The 14,329-nt window shown below is 42.6% G+C and overlaps 1 pseudogene; it reads left to right on the top strand.

The window, feature by feature from the left end:
• The first annotated feature begins 6,535 nt into the window (after positions 1-6,535).
• Positions 6,536-9,817, top strand: LOC132518632 (inner centromere protein-like; annotated as a pseudogene).
• The last annotated feature ends 4,512 nt before the right edge of the window (positions 9,818-14,329 follow it).

Below are 14,329 nucleotides of genomic sequence, written 5' to 3'. Positions count from 1 at the left end.
GTAAAGAAGATGTGGCACATATATACAATGGAATATTACTCAGCCATAAAAAGAAACGAAATTGAGTTATTTGTAGTGAGGTGGATGGACCCAGAGTCTGTCATACACAGTGAAGTAAGTCAGAAAGAGAAAAACAAATATCATATGCTAACACATATGAATCTAAATAAGAAAATCTAAAAAAGAAAAGGTTATGAAGAACCTAGGGGCAGGACATGAATAAAGACGCAGACATAGAGAATGAACTTGAGGACACGGGGAGGGGGAAGGGTAAGCTGAGACGAAGTGAGATAGTGGCACTGACGTATATACATTACCAAATGTAAAATAGATAGCTAGTGGGAAATCCATGTTGCCATAAGTGGCAACATTTAATTCTTTTCTACAGCTGAGTAAAATTCCATTGTATAAATATATATGCCAGGGGTCCCCAACCCCTGGGGCCGCAGACAGCTACCTGTTAGGAACCAGGCCACACAGCAGGAGGTGAGTGAGGTGCGCAGCGGGCAAGTGACCGAAGCTTCATCTGCTGTTCCCCATCGCTCTCATTACCACCTGCACCATCCCCTTCCCCACAGTCTGTGGAAAAGTTGTCTTCCATGAAACCAGTCTCTGGTGCCAAAAAGGTTGGGGACTGCTGATATATACCACATCTTCTTAAGCCAGTCATCTCTTGATGGGCACTTGGGTTGATTCCATGTCTTGGCAATTGTAAATAGTGCTGCTATGAACATTGAGGTGTATGTATCTTTTCAAATTAGTGTTTTCATTTTCTCTGGATATGTAACCAGGAGTGGAATTGCTGGATCATATGAAAGTTCTATTTTTAGTTTTTTGAGGACCCTCCATACTGGCTTTACAATTTCATTCCCACCAACAGTGTACAAAGATTCCCTTTTCTCCACATCCTATCCAACATTTGTTGTTTGTAGACATTTGATGATAGCAATTCTGAGGTGATATTTCATTGTGGTTTTGATTTGCATTTCTCTAATAATTAGCAGTGTTCAGTGTCTTTTCATGTGCTTGTTAGCTATCTGTATATCTTCTAAAGAAAAATGTCTATTCAGATTTTCAGCTCATTTTTTCATCGGGTTGTTTGGGTTTTTTTGATATTGAGTTGTATGAGTTGTTTGTATATTTTGGATATTAACCCCTTGTTGGCCATATTATTTGCAAATAAATTCTCCCATTCAGTAGGTTGTCTTTTCATTTTGTCAATGATTTCCTTTGCTGTGCAAAAATGTTTAAGTTTAATTAGGTCCCATTTGTTTATTTTTGTCTTTATTTCATTTGCCTTAGTAGACAGATCCAAGAAAATATTGCTATGATTTATGTCAAAAAGTTTTCTGCCTATGTACTCTTCTAGGACTTTTATGGTTCTGTTCTTACATTTAAGTCTTTAAAGCATTGTGAGTTTGTTTTTGTATATGATGTGAGGGAAGATTCTAATCTCATTGTTTTACATATGGCTGTCCAGTTTTCCCAGTACCACTTGTTGAAGAGGCTGTCTTTTCCCCATTATATATATTCTTGCCTCCTTTGTCATAGAATAATTGACTATAGGTGCAGGGGTTTATTTCTGGGCTCTCTATTCTATTTGATTGATTTATTTTAGTTTTAGTGTTGTTTTAGTGTTGATACCATGTTATTTTTATTACTGTAGCTTTGTAGTATGGTATGAAGCCTAGGATTGTTATACCTCCAGCTTTGTTCTTTTTTTCTCAACATTGCTTTATTTAGGGTCTTCTCTGGTTCCATATGAATTTCAGGATTATTAGTTATAGTTCTGTGAAAAAGTCATGGGTATTTTGATAAGGATTGCACTTAATCCTTAGATTGCTTTGGGGAGTATGGACATTTTAACAATATTAATTCCTCCAATTCATGAACACATTTCCATTTCTTTGTACCATCTTCACTTTCCTTCATCAACATTTTATAGTTTTCAGCATACAGATCTTTCACCTCCTTGGTTAAGTTTATTACTAGGTATTTCATTCTTTTTGATGTGACTTTTTTTTTTTTTTTTTTTTTTTTGCGGTACGTGGGCCTCTCACTGTTGTGGTCTCTCCAGTTGTGGAGCACAGGCTCCAGACGCATGGGCTCAGTGGCCATGGCTCACGGGCCTAGCCGCTCCGCGGCATGTGAGATCTTCTTGGACTGGGGCAAAAACCCATGTCCCCTGCATCGGCAGGCGGACTCTCAACCACTGCGCCACCAGGGAAGCCCCTGATGTGACTTTAAATGGGATTTTTTTTCTGCTTCCTTTTCCTGATAGTTCATTATTAGTGTATAGAAAAGCAATAGATTTATGTATATTGATCTTGTGTCCTGCAACGTTGCTGAATTAATTTATTATTTCTAATAGTTTTGGGGTGGAGACTTTAAGATTGTCTATATAAAATATAATGTCATCTGCAAATAGCAGCAGTTTAACCTCTTCCCTTCTTATTTGGGTGCCTTTTACTTCTTTATCTTGTCTGATTGCTGTGGCTAGAACTTCCAAATCGATGTTAAATAGAAGTGGTTAGAGTGAGCATCCTTGCCTTGCTCCTGAGTTCAGTGAGAAAACTTTCAACTTTTCATCATTAAGCATTATATTGGCTGTGAGTTTGTTGTAAATGGCCTTTATTATGTTGAGATATGTTTCTCTGTACCCACTTTGATGAAAGCTTTTATCATGAATGGATATTGAATTTTGTCAGATGCTTTTTCTGTGTCTATTGAGATGATTGTGTGATTTTCATCCTTGCTTTTGTTAATGTGGTATATCACATTGATTGATTTGTGAATGTTGAACCACGCTTGTATCCCTGGAATAAATCCAACTTGATCATGCCATATGATCCTTTTTATGTATTGTTGTATTTGTTTTGTTAATATTTTGTTGGGGTTTTTTGCATCTATATTCATCAGATATTGCCCTATAATTTTCCTTTTTTTTGTAGTGTCTTTGTCTGGTTTTGGTATCAGGGTAATGGTGGCCTCATAAAATTAATTTGGGAGTGTTCTGTCATCTTTGATTTTTTGAAAAGTTTGAGAAGGATTAGGTATTAGTTCTTCTTTATATGTTTGGTAGAATTCCCCTGTTATCTGTCTGATCCTGGACTTTTGTTTTCTAAGAGTTTTTTAAATTTCAAATTCAATTTCACTTCTAGGGATCAGTCTGTTCAAATTGTCTGTTTCTTCTTGAATCGGTCTTGGCAGAACTTTATGTTTCTAGAACTTTGTCCATCTCTTCTAGGTTGTCCAATTTGTTGGCCTATAGCTGTTCATAGTATTCTCTTACAATTTTTTGTATTTCTCTGGTATCAGTTGTTATTTCTCCTGTATGATTTTTTATTTTATTTGGGTCCTCTCTCTTTTTCTCTTGGTGAGCCTGGCTAAAGGTTTATCAATTTTTGTCTGCCTTTAAAAAAAAAACGTCTTGGTTTCATATATCTTTTCTATTGTTTTTTATCTCTATTTTATTTATTTCTGCTCTGATCTTTATAATTTCCTTCCTTCTGCTGACTTTGGGTTTTGTTTGTCCTTCTTTTTCTAATTATTTTAGGTGGTAGGTTAGGTTGTTTATTTTAGATTTTTCTTCTTTCTTGAGGGTGGCCTGTATCACTATGAACTTCCCTCTTAGAACTCTCATAGATTTTGGAAAGTTGTGTTTTCATCTTCATTCATCTCAAGGTATTTTCTGATTTCTTCATTGACCCATTGATTTTTTTAGTAGCATGTTGTTTAGTCTCTACATGCTTGTTCTTTTCCCATTTTTCTTTCCCTAGTTAATTTCTAGTTTCATACCATTTGGGTCACAAAAAACGCTTGATATAATTTCTATCCTCTTAAATTTGTTGAGGCCTCTTTTGTGACTAAGCATGAGATCTATCCTGAAGAAGCTTCCATGTACACTTGAAGAGAATGTGTATTCTGCTGGTTTTTGATGTAAAGTCCTGTAGCTATTAATTAAGTCCAACTGATCTATTGTGTCATTTAAGACCACTGTAGCCTTATTGCTTTTCTGTCTGGATGATCTGTCTGTTGATGTCAGTGGGGGTGTTAAAGTCCCCTACAATTATTATATTATCATCAATTTCTCCCTTTATGTCTCTTAGTATTTGCTTTACATATTTAGGTGCTCCTGTACTGGGTGTTTATATGTTAACAAGTGTAATATACTCTTCTTGTATTGATCCTATTATCATTACATAATGCCCTTCTTTGTCTTTCATTATCGACTTTGTTTTAAAGTCTATTTTGTCTTATATAAGTATTGCTAATGCTGCTTTCTTGTCATTTCTGTTTCCATGAAATACCAACTTCATTCTGTGAGGTCATCATTACCCTGATACCAAAACCAGACAAAGACATGAAAAAAAGTAATATTACAGGTCAATATATCTGATGTTCATAGATGCAAAATTCCTCAACAACACATTAGCAAAGTAAATTCAATCATATGCTATGATCAAATGGGATTTATTCAATATTCCCAAATCAATCAATGCAGTACACCACATTAACAAAAGAAAGGATAAGAATCACATGATCGCCTCAATAGATGTAGGAAAAGTATCTGACAAAATTCAACATCCATTCATGATAAAAACTCTCAACAAAGTTGCTATCGAGGGAACATATCTCAACATAATAAAGGCCATTTTTGACAAACCTATAGATAATATCATATTCAATGCAGACCAAAAAAAAAAAGAAAGAAAGAAAAAAAGAAAGAAAAGGCATACAAATTGGAAGGAAAGAAGTATAACTGTCACTATTTATAGATTACATGATACTTTATATAGAAAGCCCTAAAGTCTGCATCAAAACATTATTAGAACTAATAAATGAATTCAGTACAGTTGCAGGAGACAAGATTGATATACATAAATCTATTGCTTTTCTATACACTAATAATAAACTATCAGAAAAAGGAAGCAAGGAAACAATCCCATTCGCAAAAAGAATGAAATACCAAAGAATAAACTTAACCAAGGAGGTGAAAGATCTATACTCTGAAAACTATAAAATGCTGATGAAGGAAACTGGAGACAATACAAAGAAATGGAAAGATATCCCTTGTTCATGAATTGAAAGAATTAATATTGTTAAAATGTCCATACTCCTCAAAGCAATCTAAGAATCGAGGACAATCCCTATCAAAATACCCATAACATTTTCCACTATAATAAATAATCCTAAAATTTATACGGAATTACAAAAGACCCCAAATAGCCAAAGCAATCTTGAGAAAAATGAACACAGTTAGAGGTATCATGCTCCCTGACTTTATACTATACCATAAAGCTATAGTAGTCAAAAGAGTACTGGCACAAAAAGAGACACATAGATTAATGGAACAGAACAGAAAGCTCAGAAATTAACCCATGCACCTATGGTCAATTAATCTACGACAAAGGAGGCAAAAATATACAATGGGGAAAAGAGAGTCTCTTCCATATGTGGTGTTGGGAAAACTGGACAGCTACATGTAAAAGAATAAAATTAGAACATTTTTTCAAACTGTATTAAAAAAAAACTCAAAATGGATTAAAGACCTGAAAATGTAAGACCAGAAACCATAAAACTCCTAGAAGAAAACATAGGCAGTACACTCTATGACATAAGTCTTAGCAATATTTTGGGGGATCTGTCTTCTCAGGCAAGGGAAACAAAAGCAAAAATAAACAAATGGGACCAAATTAAACTTAAAAACTTTTGTACAGTGAAGGAAACCATAGACAAAACAAAAAGACAACCTACTGAATGGGAGATAATATTTGCAAATGATATGTCCAATAAGGGGTTGGTATCCAAAATACACAAAAAGCTCATACAACTCTGTATCAAAGAAACAAACAACCCAATCAAGAAATGGGCAGGGCTTCCCTCGTGGCGCAGTGGTTGAGAGTCCGCCTGCCGATGCAGGGGACACGGGTTCGTGTCCCGGTCCGCGAAGATCCCACATGCCGCGGAGCAGCTGGGTCCGTGAGCCATGGCCGCTGAGCCTGCGCGTCCGGAGCCTGTGCTCCGCAACGGGAGAGGGCACAGCAGTGAGAGGCCCGCGTACCGCAAAAAAAAAAAAAAAAAAAAAAAAAAAAAAAAAAAAGTCTACAAATAATAAATGCTGGAGAGTGTGTGGAGGAAAAGGAATCCTCCTACAATGTTGGTGGAAATGTAAATTTGTACAGCCACTATGGAGAACAGTATGGAGGTTCCTTTAAAAAACTAAAAATAGAGCTACCTTATGATCCAGCAATCCCACTCCTGGGCATATATCTGGAGAAACCATAATTCAAAAAGACATGCACCCCAACGTTCATTGTAGCACTATTTACAATAGCCCGGACAAGGAAGCAACCAAAATGTCCATTGACAGATGAATGGATAAAGAAGATATGGAAGGTTGCTTCCTTGCAGCCGTGAGCTTTGGAGGCCAGGAGCGGTGGAACTCGGGCGGGCTGAGATCTGTGCTGGGAAGGGCGCCGGACTTGTATCGGAGCAGCACTTAGGAGACATGGTGCAGTTGAACAGAGCCATCATGGGGACGACAGCCCTAGGGCCCATTCACTTGCTAGAGCTCTGTGACCAGAAGCTCATGGGGCTTGTCTACAACGTGGGCAGTAAGGACATAGTGTGGCTGGAGGAGATCGAGGAGGAGGCCGAGCGCACGTTCACCAGAGTATTCAGCAAAGTGCCCGAGCTGATGCCCAAAACACCTTGTCAGAAGAACCGACGGAAAAAGAGACTGATTTCTTATGTTCAGGATGAAAACAGAGACCCCATCCGGAGAACGTTGTCCCACAGAAAGACGCGGAGCAGCCGTCAGAGCTCCCGGCGCCTCCGTAACAAGGACAAGCTGGCCACAGTGGTGGGGGAGAATGGCTCCGTCCTGCGGCGGATGACCCGTGCTGCGGCCGCAGCTGCAGCGACCTCCGCGGCAGCCGCTCCTTCGCCCACCCCTGAGTTTCCCACGGTGCTGACCAAGAAGCCCAAGGACAGCCTGGCCCTGTGCCAGCTGGTACCCGTGGTGGAGACTGGCATCAGCGAGCGCCGGAGCGCTGAGCAGCACCTCAGCCAGCTCCAGTCTGCCCAGGCTCCGTCCCCCACCCCGGCTCCGGCCACGGCTTCGGCCTCCCATATCACCTTGACCTCGGAGGACGACTCAACACCCCAGAAGTCAGAGGCTGAGAGACTGGAGTCTGTCCCCGTGAGCTCCCTGATAACTACACCCCAGGACCCCAAGAGCCGAGGGGGCGGGGCAGAAAGGTCCGCCTCCAAGCTCAGAATTGCCGCGACCTCCCCAGGCCCGCAGGACTCGCCCAGCTCTCTGGCCTCCCCGTGGCGGGAGCGGGTGCTGGCTCCCATCCTGACAGATAACTTCTCCACGCCCACGCGCTCCCATGTGGGACGCGGATCGGTGCGGCGCAGCCTGATCGCCCCGTCCTCCCCGGGGCCCCAGGTCTCGCTGGCCCAGAATTACTCCCTGGTTTCCGAAGAGGAGAGAACCGTTCGAAGATCAAGCAGAAGGATTGCCAGGAAGGCCACCAAAGAGCCGGCCGCCTCATCTGCCAGTTACCTGGAGAGGCTCCTGCATGTCGAGGTGCCCCAGAAAGCGAGCCCCAAGGCGGAGGAACCCAGCAAGGAAGCTGAGCCGGAGAAGACGGCCGAGCTGGAGGTCCCCAAAGCAATGGCAGTGCCTTGCGGCTCCGCAGTGCCACCAAGATCGCCATTAGCATGCCCGGCTCGCAGCCTGCAGCCGGCGGCCAGGGAACGCCCTCTGAAGGGTGGCAGGAGGCCGAGACTGACCAAGCAGATGGCCCGAAGGAGACGCCTCCGAGTGTCAGGAGGAAGCGCAGCTACAAGCAGGCAGTGAGTGAGCTGGACGAGGAGCAGCAGCTGGGGGGTGAGGAGCTGCAGCCCTCCAGCAGCAAGACCCCTTCCCCGCCCTGTCCCGCCAGCAAGGTGGTGCGGCCCCTCCGGCCCCTCCTGTAGACCGTGCAGAGGAACGAGCTGCTCATGACCCCGACCTCGACCCCCAACAGCAGCATCATGAAATCCTTCATTAAAGCGCAACGCTCCCCTGCGCGTGGACCCCAAGGAGGAGCTGCAGCGGCTGGAGAACCTGCGGCGTTAGGAGGAGGCCGAGCAGCTCCGCGGGAAAAAGGTGGAGGACAAGCGGCGGCGGCTGGAGGAGGTGAAGCTGAAGCGTGAGGAGCGCCTCCCTAAGGCGCTGCAGGCCCGGGAACGGGTGGAAAGGATGAAGCAGGAGAAGAAGGAACAGATGGAGCGGCAGTTTGCTCAAATCGACGAGAAGAAGAAGGCCAAAGAGGAGCGTCTGGCCGAGGAGAAGGCCAAGAAGATGGAGGAGGTGGAGGCGCTCAAGAGGCAGCAGGAAGAGGAGGCGCGGAGGCTCAGGTGGCTACAGCAGGAGGAGGAGGAGGAGAGGCGCCCCCAGGAGCTGCTGCCGAAGAGGAAGGAGGAGCAGCGGGAGCGGCGGCGGGAGCGGGAGCGGGAGCGGCGGCGGGAGCGAGAGCGGCGGCGGAGCGGGAGAGGCTCCAGGCCCAGAGGGAGCTGCAGGAGAGGGAGAAGGCCCTGCGGCTACAGAAGGAGCGGCTGCAGAGGGAGCTGGAGGAGAAGAAGAAGGAAGAACAGCAGCGTCTGGCTGAGCAGCGGCTGCAGGAGGAGCAGGAGAAAAGCCAAGGAGGCCGCGGTGGCCAGCAAAAGCCTGAACGTGACCGTGGACGTGCAGTCTCCAGCTTGTACCTCGCATCAAATGACTCCACAAGGCACCGCCCCCCCCAAGATCAACCCAGATAACTACGGGATGGATCTGAACAGCGATGACTCCCCCGATGACGAGGCCCATCCCCGGAAGCCCATCCCCAACTAGGCCAGAGGCATCCAGCTTAGCCAGGCCATCATCCGGCAGTACTACCACCCCCGGAACCTCCTGCAGCTCTTCGGAACCATTCTCCCACTGGACTTGGAGGACATCTTCAAGAAGAGCAAGCCCTGCTACCATAAGCGCACCAGCTCTGCTGTGTGGAACTCGCCGCCCCTGCAGGGCACCAGGGTCCCTGGCAGCCTGGCCTACAGCCTGAAGAAGCACTGAGCCAGGCCCTCGGGCCTGCTCGGCAGCCTCAGCCTTCATCTGTGTCTATATGTCTGTGTCTCTGGTGCCATCCTGCCTGGTATCCTGTCGCTGAGGGTTCGGTCAAGTGTATCTAAACGTCCTCTGTGTGCTACAGGGGGAAGGCGGCTCGGGCCTGCCGGGAGGCTGAGCTTGTTGGGTGTTCGGGGAAGACCCAGGCCCAGCCTTGCCTGGTCTGCTGACAGCACTCTGTAAATAGATTGTTAGAGTTCAGCTGAATTTTAGCCTCTAGTGTTTGAGAGCTAGAGTAATAAAGTCTATTCCTTCAAGCCTGCTGTGAGTATCATGAAGACTGGGCTTCTCTTCAGAAAGCCCTGGACCCTGGCCCTGTCTCGGGCCGCTGGATGGGCTAGAGGAATAGGAACTGCTTATACTCCTGGGGTGTGCGTCAAGGTCTCCTGGGTCCCACCCCCAGAGATGCCGATGGAGTGGGTGATTCTGATGCCAGCCCTGGACAACCCTGAGAAACACTTCAGTTACTTTCATGTTGGGGCAGGTGACGATACTTCCTGTATTTCTGGGGAGCGCCCTGCCTGTAAAGGGGGCCTCATTCCAGTGGTAAGACCTGGAGTTGAGGTCAGGAGAATTGGACTCTTGACACAGCTCTGCCACTTAAGAGAGGCCCTCAGCCCCTCCACGCCTCAGGCTCCACCCACCCTTGCTGCACGGATGGTGAAAGGACTTAAGAACGTGGACGTGCTGCTGAAGCAGGAGATCTGGGTTAGGAAGGGAACATCTCTTGAAACTCCCTCAGGACCAGTACGTGCAAGTAGTTGAGATGTTTCTCCAACAAATCCAGGCAGCTGCTAATTAAATGCTTAGTGTCCATGGAAGCTGGCCCTGCCCCATCGCTGCCAATCATGTTCTAAACGTGCCACATCTTCATCATCTCCTACTCCAGCCCCTGGAATGGGGGTTGGTGAATTTGGGCCTATGGGCCAAATCAAGTCGCAATCCATTTTTCTAAAGTTTCATTGGAACCCGCCCAGTAGAAATGAATGCCTGTTGTCTCCGGCTGCTCTGCTGAGGACAGAATTAAGTAGTTACAACAGAGGCCTTATGGTTCGCAAAGCTGAGAATATTTACTGTGAACCTTTACAGAAAATGTTTGCTGACCCTGCTTTAGGACAAAATCAAGGCTGAATATAAGAGAGCTTTTTAAAATGAGTAAAGAGTGAATGCACACAACAGGCTGAAATCTAGAAGATTCCACCATGCAAAGAAAATCATTTTACAGTTCATTCAAATACGGTGCGAATTTAAATTTGTTCCATATGTTCTCTGATGAGAAACTGTTGTGTTGAGTCAACTGGTGAGTGTGTCTTTGCCTGAAACCACAATGTCAATGTCAAAATATTACCTCTTATAAAAACATATTTATATAGTGTGTATTTTTATAGTGTGTTTGAGAAAAAAATTGTTATTCAGCAAAAAGGTAGCTACAGGTTGTGCTGCATCTTCACCAGTACTTGATATTGTCAGTGCTTCTTATTTTAGCCATTCTAATAGATGCGTAGTGAATTCTCATCATGGTTTTAATTTGCATTTCCCTAATAGCTAGTGATGGTGAACATCTGCTCAATGTGCTTACTTGCCATCTGTGTATCTTCTCTGGCAAAGTGTTTGTTCAACTCATTTGTTCTTTTTCTTTTTTCGTTCCTTTTTTATTGGGCCATGATTCCCTCTTTCTTCATGTGCCTTGTGATTTTTTTTTTTTTGCCATGTCACATGGCATGTGAGATTTTAGTTCCCCAATCAGGGGACAAGGTATCAAACCCGTGCCCCCTGCAGTGGCAGCACCGAGTCTTAACCAATGGACCACCAGGGAAGTCCCTCGTTTGTTCATTTTTAAATTGAGTTGTTAGTTTTCCTACTGTTGTGTTTAGAATCTCTATGTATTATGGATACAAATCTGTTGTCAGATACGTACTTTGCAGTATTTTCTCCTAGTCTGCAACTTGTCTTTTCATTCACTTAACCATATTTTTCACAGAGCAAAAACTTTAATTTTGATGAAATCCAATTTATCAACTTTTTTTCCTTTTATGGATTGTGTTTTTTTTGGCTTCATGTCTAAGAAATCTTTGTCTAGCCCCAGTTCTCAAAGATTTTCTCCTATATTTTCTTCTAAATATTTTATAGATTTATATGTTACATTTAGGCTTATGATCTCTTTTGAGTTAATTTTTTTTTAAATGTGAGGTTTATGTTTTTTGTTTTGGGGAGCATATAGATGGATGTCCAGTTGTTCTAGAGCCATTTGTTTAAAAGACTATTCTTTTTCACTGAATTTCTTTTGTGTCTTTGTCAAGAGTCAATCAGCCATATTTGTATGGGTCTATTTCCAGACTTTGTATTCCCTTTCATTGATCTATGGGTCTCTCCTTTTACCAATACCACATGGCCAAGATTACTGTAGCTTGTATAAGTCTTAAAAATCTGGTAGTGAGGCTTCCCTGGTGGCGCAGTGGTTGAGGGTCCGCCTGCCGATGCAGAGGACACAGGTTCGTTCCCTGGTCCGGGAGGATCCCACATGCCGCGGAGCGGCTGGGCCCCTGAGCCATGGCCGCTGAGCCTGCGCGTCCAGAGCCTGTGCTCCGCAACGGGAGAGGCCGCAACAGTGAGAGGCCCGCGTACCGCGAAAAAAAAAAAAAAAAAATCTGGTAGTGTGATTTCTCCATCTTTATTCTTTTCAAAATTATTTTGGCTTTTCTATCAATTTTGCCTTTCTGTATAAATTTTAGAATCTGTTTATTATACAAAAACACTGCTGGGATTTTGATTGAAATTACATTAAATCTATATAAGTTTGGGGAGAATTCACATGTTTATGATAGTGAGTCTACTAATCCATGAACATGATATATCTCTTCACTTATTTACATCTTTGGTTTCTTTTATCAGCATTCTGTAGTTTCAGCATGCAGATCCTATATAAGTTTTGTTAGATTTATAGCTAAGTATTTATTTTCTTGGAGCTGTTATAAATGGTATTGTCCTTCTAAAAAAAAAAGAAGATATGGTATATATATACAATGGAATAGTACTCAGCCATAAAAAGAATGAAATAATGCCATTTGCAGCAACATGGATGGACCTAGAGATTATCACACTAAGTGAAGTAAGCCAGACAAACATGTGATATTGTTTATATGTGGAATCAAATAAATGAACTTATGTACAAAACAGAAATAGACTCACAGACACAGAAAACAAAGTTATGGTTACCAAAGGGGAAAGGGAGAGAAGAATAAATTAGGAGGTTGGGATTAACACGTATACACTACTATATGTAAAATAGATAACCAACAAGGACCTACTGTATAGCACAAGGAACTATACTCAATATTTTGTAATAACCTGTAAGGGAAAAGAATCTGAAAAATAATATATATGTATATAGATATATGTGTGTATATAACTGAATCACTTTGCTGTACACCTGAAACTAACATGACATTGTAAATCAACTATACTTCAAATTTTTTTAATTAAAATGAATCTGAGAAATCAAAGTGAAAAAAAAGTGGGCAGAATACCTGAATAGACATTTTTCCAAAGAAGACATACAGATGGCCAACAGGCACACGAAAAGATGCTCAACATACTAACCATCAGGGAATAGCAAATCGAAAGCACAATGAGAGATCACTTAATACCTGTCAGAGCAGCTATCATCAAAAGACCAAAAATAGCAAGTGTTGGCAGGATGTGGAGAAAAGAGAACCCTAATACACTGTTGACAGTTATGTAAATTAACACAGCCACTACGGAAAACAGTGTGGAGGTTCCTCAAAAAACTAAAAATCCAGCTATTCCATCATGGGTATATATCTGAAGAAAACAAAAGCCATAATTCAAAAAGATACATGCACTCCAATGTTCATAGCAGCATTATTTACAATTGCCAAGATTTGGAAGCAACCTAAGTGTCCATCAATGGTTGAATGAATAAAGAAGATGTGATATATATATATAGGTATATATATAGGTATATATATATATATACACACATATAATTATATATCTAGTTATACATATAATTATATACCTGGTTATAGACATAGGTATAGATAGATATAAAATGGAATAATACTCAGCCATAAAAAGAATGACGTTTTTCCATTTGTAACAACATGGATGGATTTGGAGAGTTTTATGCTGAGTGAAATAAGTCAGAGAAAGACAAATAGTACATGTTTTCATGTATCTGTGGAATCTAAAAACAAACGAATGTAATAAAACAGAAACAGACTCACAAATACAGAGAATAAACTAGTGGTTACCAGTAGGAAAAGGGGTAGAGGGAGAAGCAATATGGGGTGGGGATTAAGAGGTACAAAATACAAGGTATAAAATAAATAAGATACAATATAATATGTTGCACGGAGACTATAGTCAATATTTTATAACAACTTCAAACGGAGTATAATCTACATAAATATCAAATAACTATGTTGTACACCTAAAACTAGCATAATACTGTAAAACAACTATAATTCAATTAAAAAAAAGTATTCCCTGTCTATGTGACTTTGCCGAACATCGGAGTAGACCAGGAAGGAGGGTGTTTTGAAAAACAAGAATGGGGGTCGGAGACCTGTCTAGGTGGAGCTTGTCTATTTCCACAGGTTTGTAGCTCAAAGAACTCTGTGTGGCCTGAGGCAGGGCAGTTGTCTGGTACCCGCTGAAAACTGGGTCTGACATTGTGAGCAGTGGCAGAGGTCAGTTATTTAAGAAGGCTTCCCACCTGCTAGTGGAGGTAAGATGAGAGCAGGTCCAGGTCAGCTTAAATGGAGAGCACTGAGAGAGATGCATCTCCTCTAGATGTCATGTCATGGATCGCCACGTGCCAAACAAGCAGAGGGTTTGAGACTGTTTCACATTCCATAGTATGAGGCTCTGGAGCCCCTTGAGAAGGAGCTGTGTGACATAAGGCAAAGTGAGGCAGCAAGACAAGACTGTTGGCCAAAACAAGCTGAGAGTGACACGGTCCCATGTCTTCATTGCATGTCAGCCCACTCTACATTGATGCTTCCAGTGTTTGGAAGGTTCAAATGCTCATTCCCTCCTTCACTCCTCTCCCCACACTCTTACCACAAAGCCAGACTATTTTCCTTGAATTTTTCCTGATAGAAGGGGTATGACAATCAACCTTGAAAATGTTTAATTACTTTATTC

This window comes from Lagenorhynchus albirostris, chromosome 3 (genome assembly GCF_949774975.1).
Source record: "Lagenorhynchus albirostris chromosome 3, mLagAlb1.1, whole genome shotgun sequence".
NCBI lineage: Eukaryota > Metazoa > Chordata > Mammalia > Artiodactyla > Delphinidae > Lagenorhynchus > Lagenorhynchus albirostris.
The sequence above is the reverse complement of the archived record's forward strand: the minus strand, read 5'-3'. Positions and strand labels throughout refer to the sequence as shown.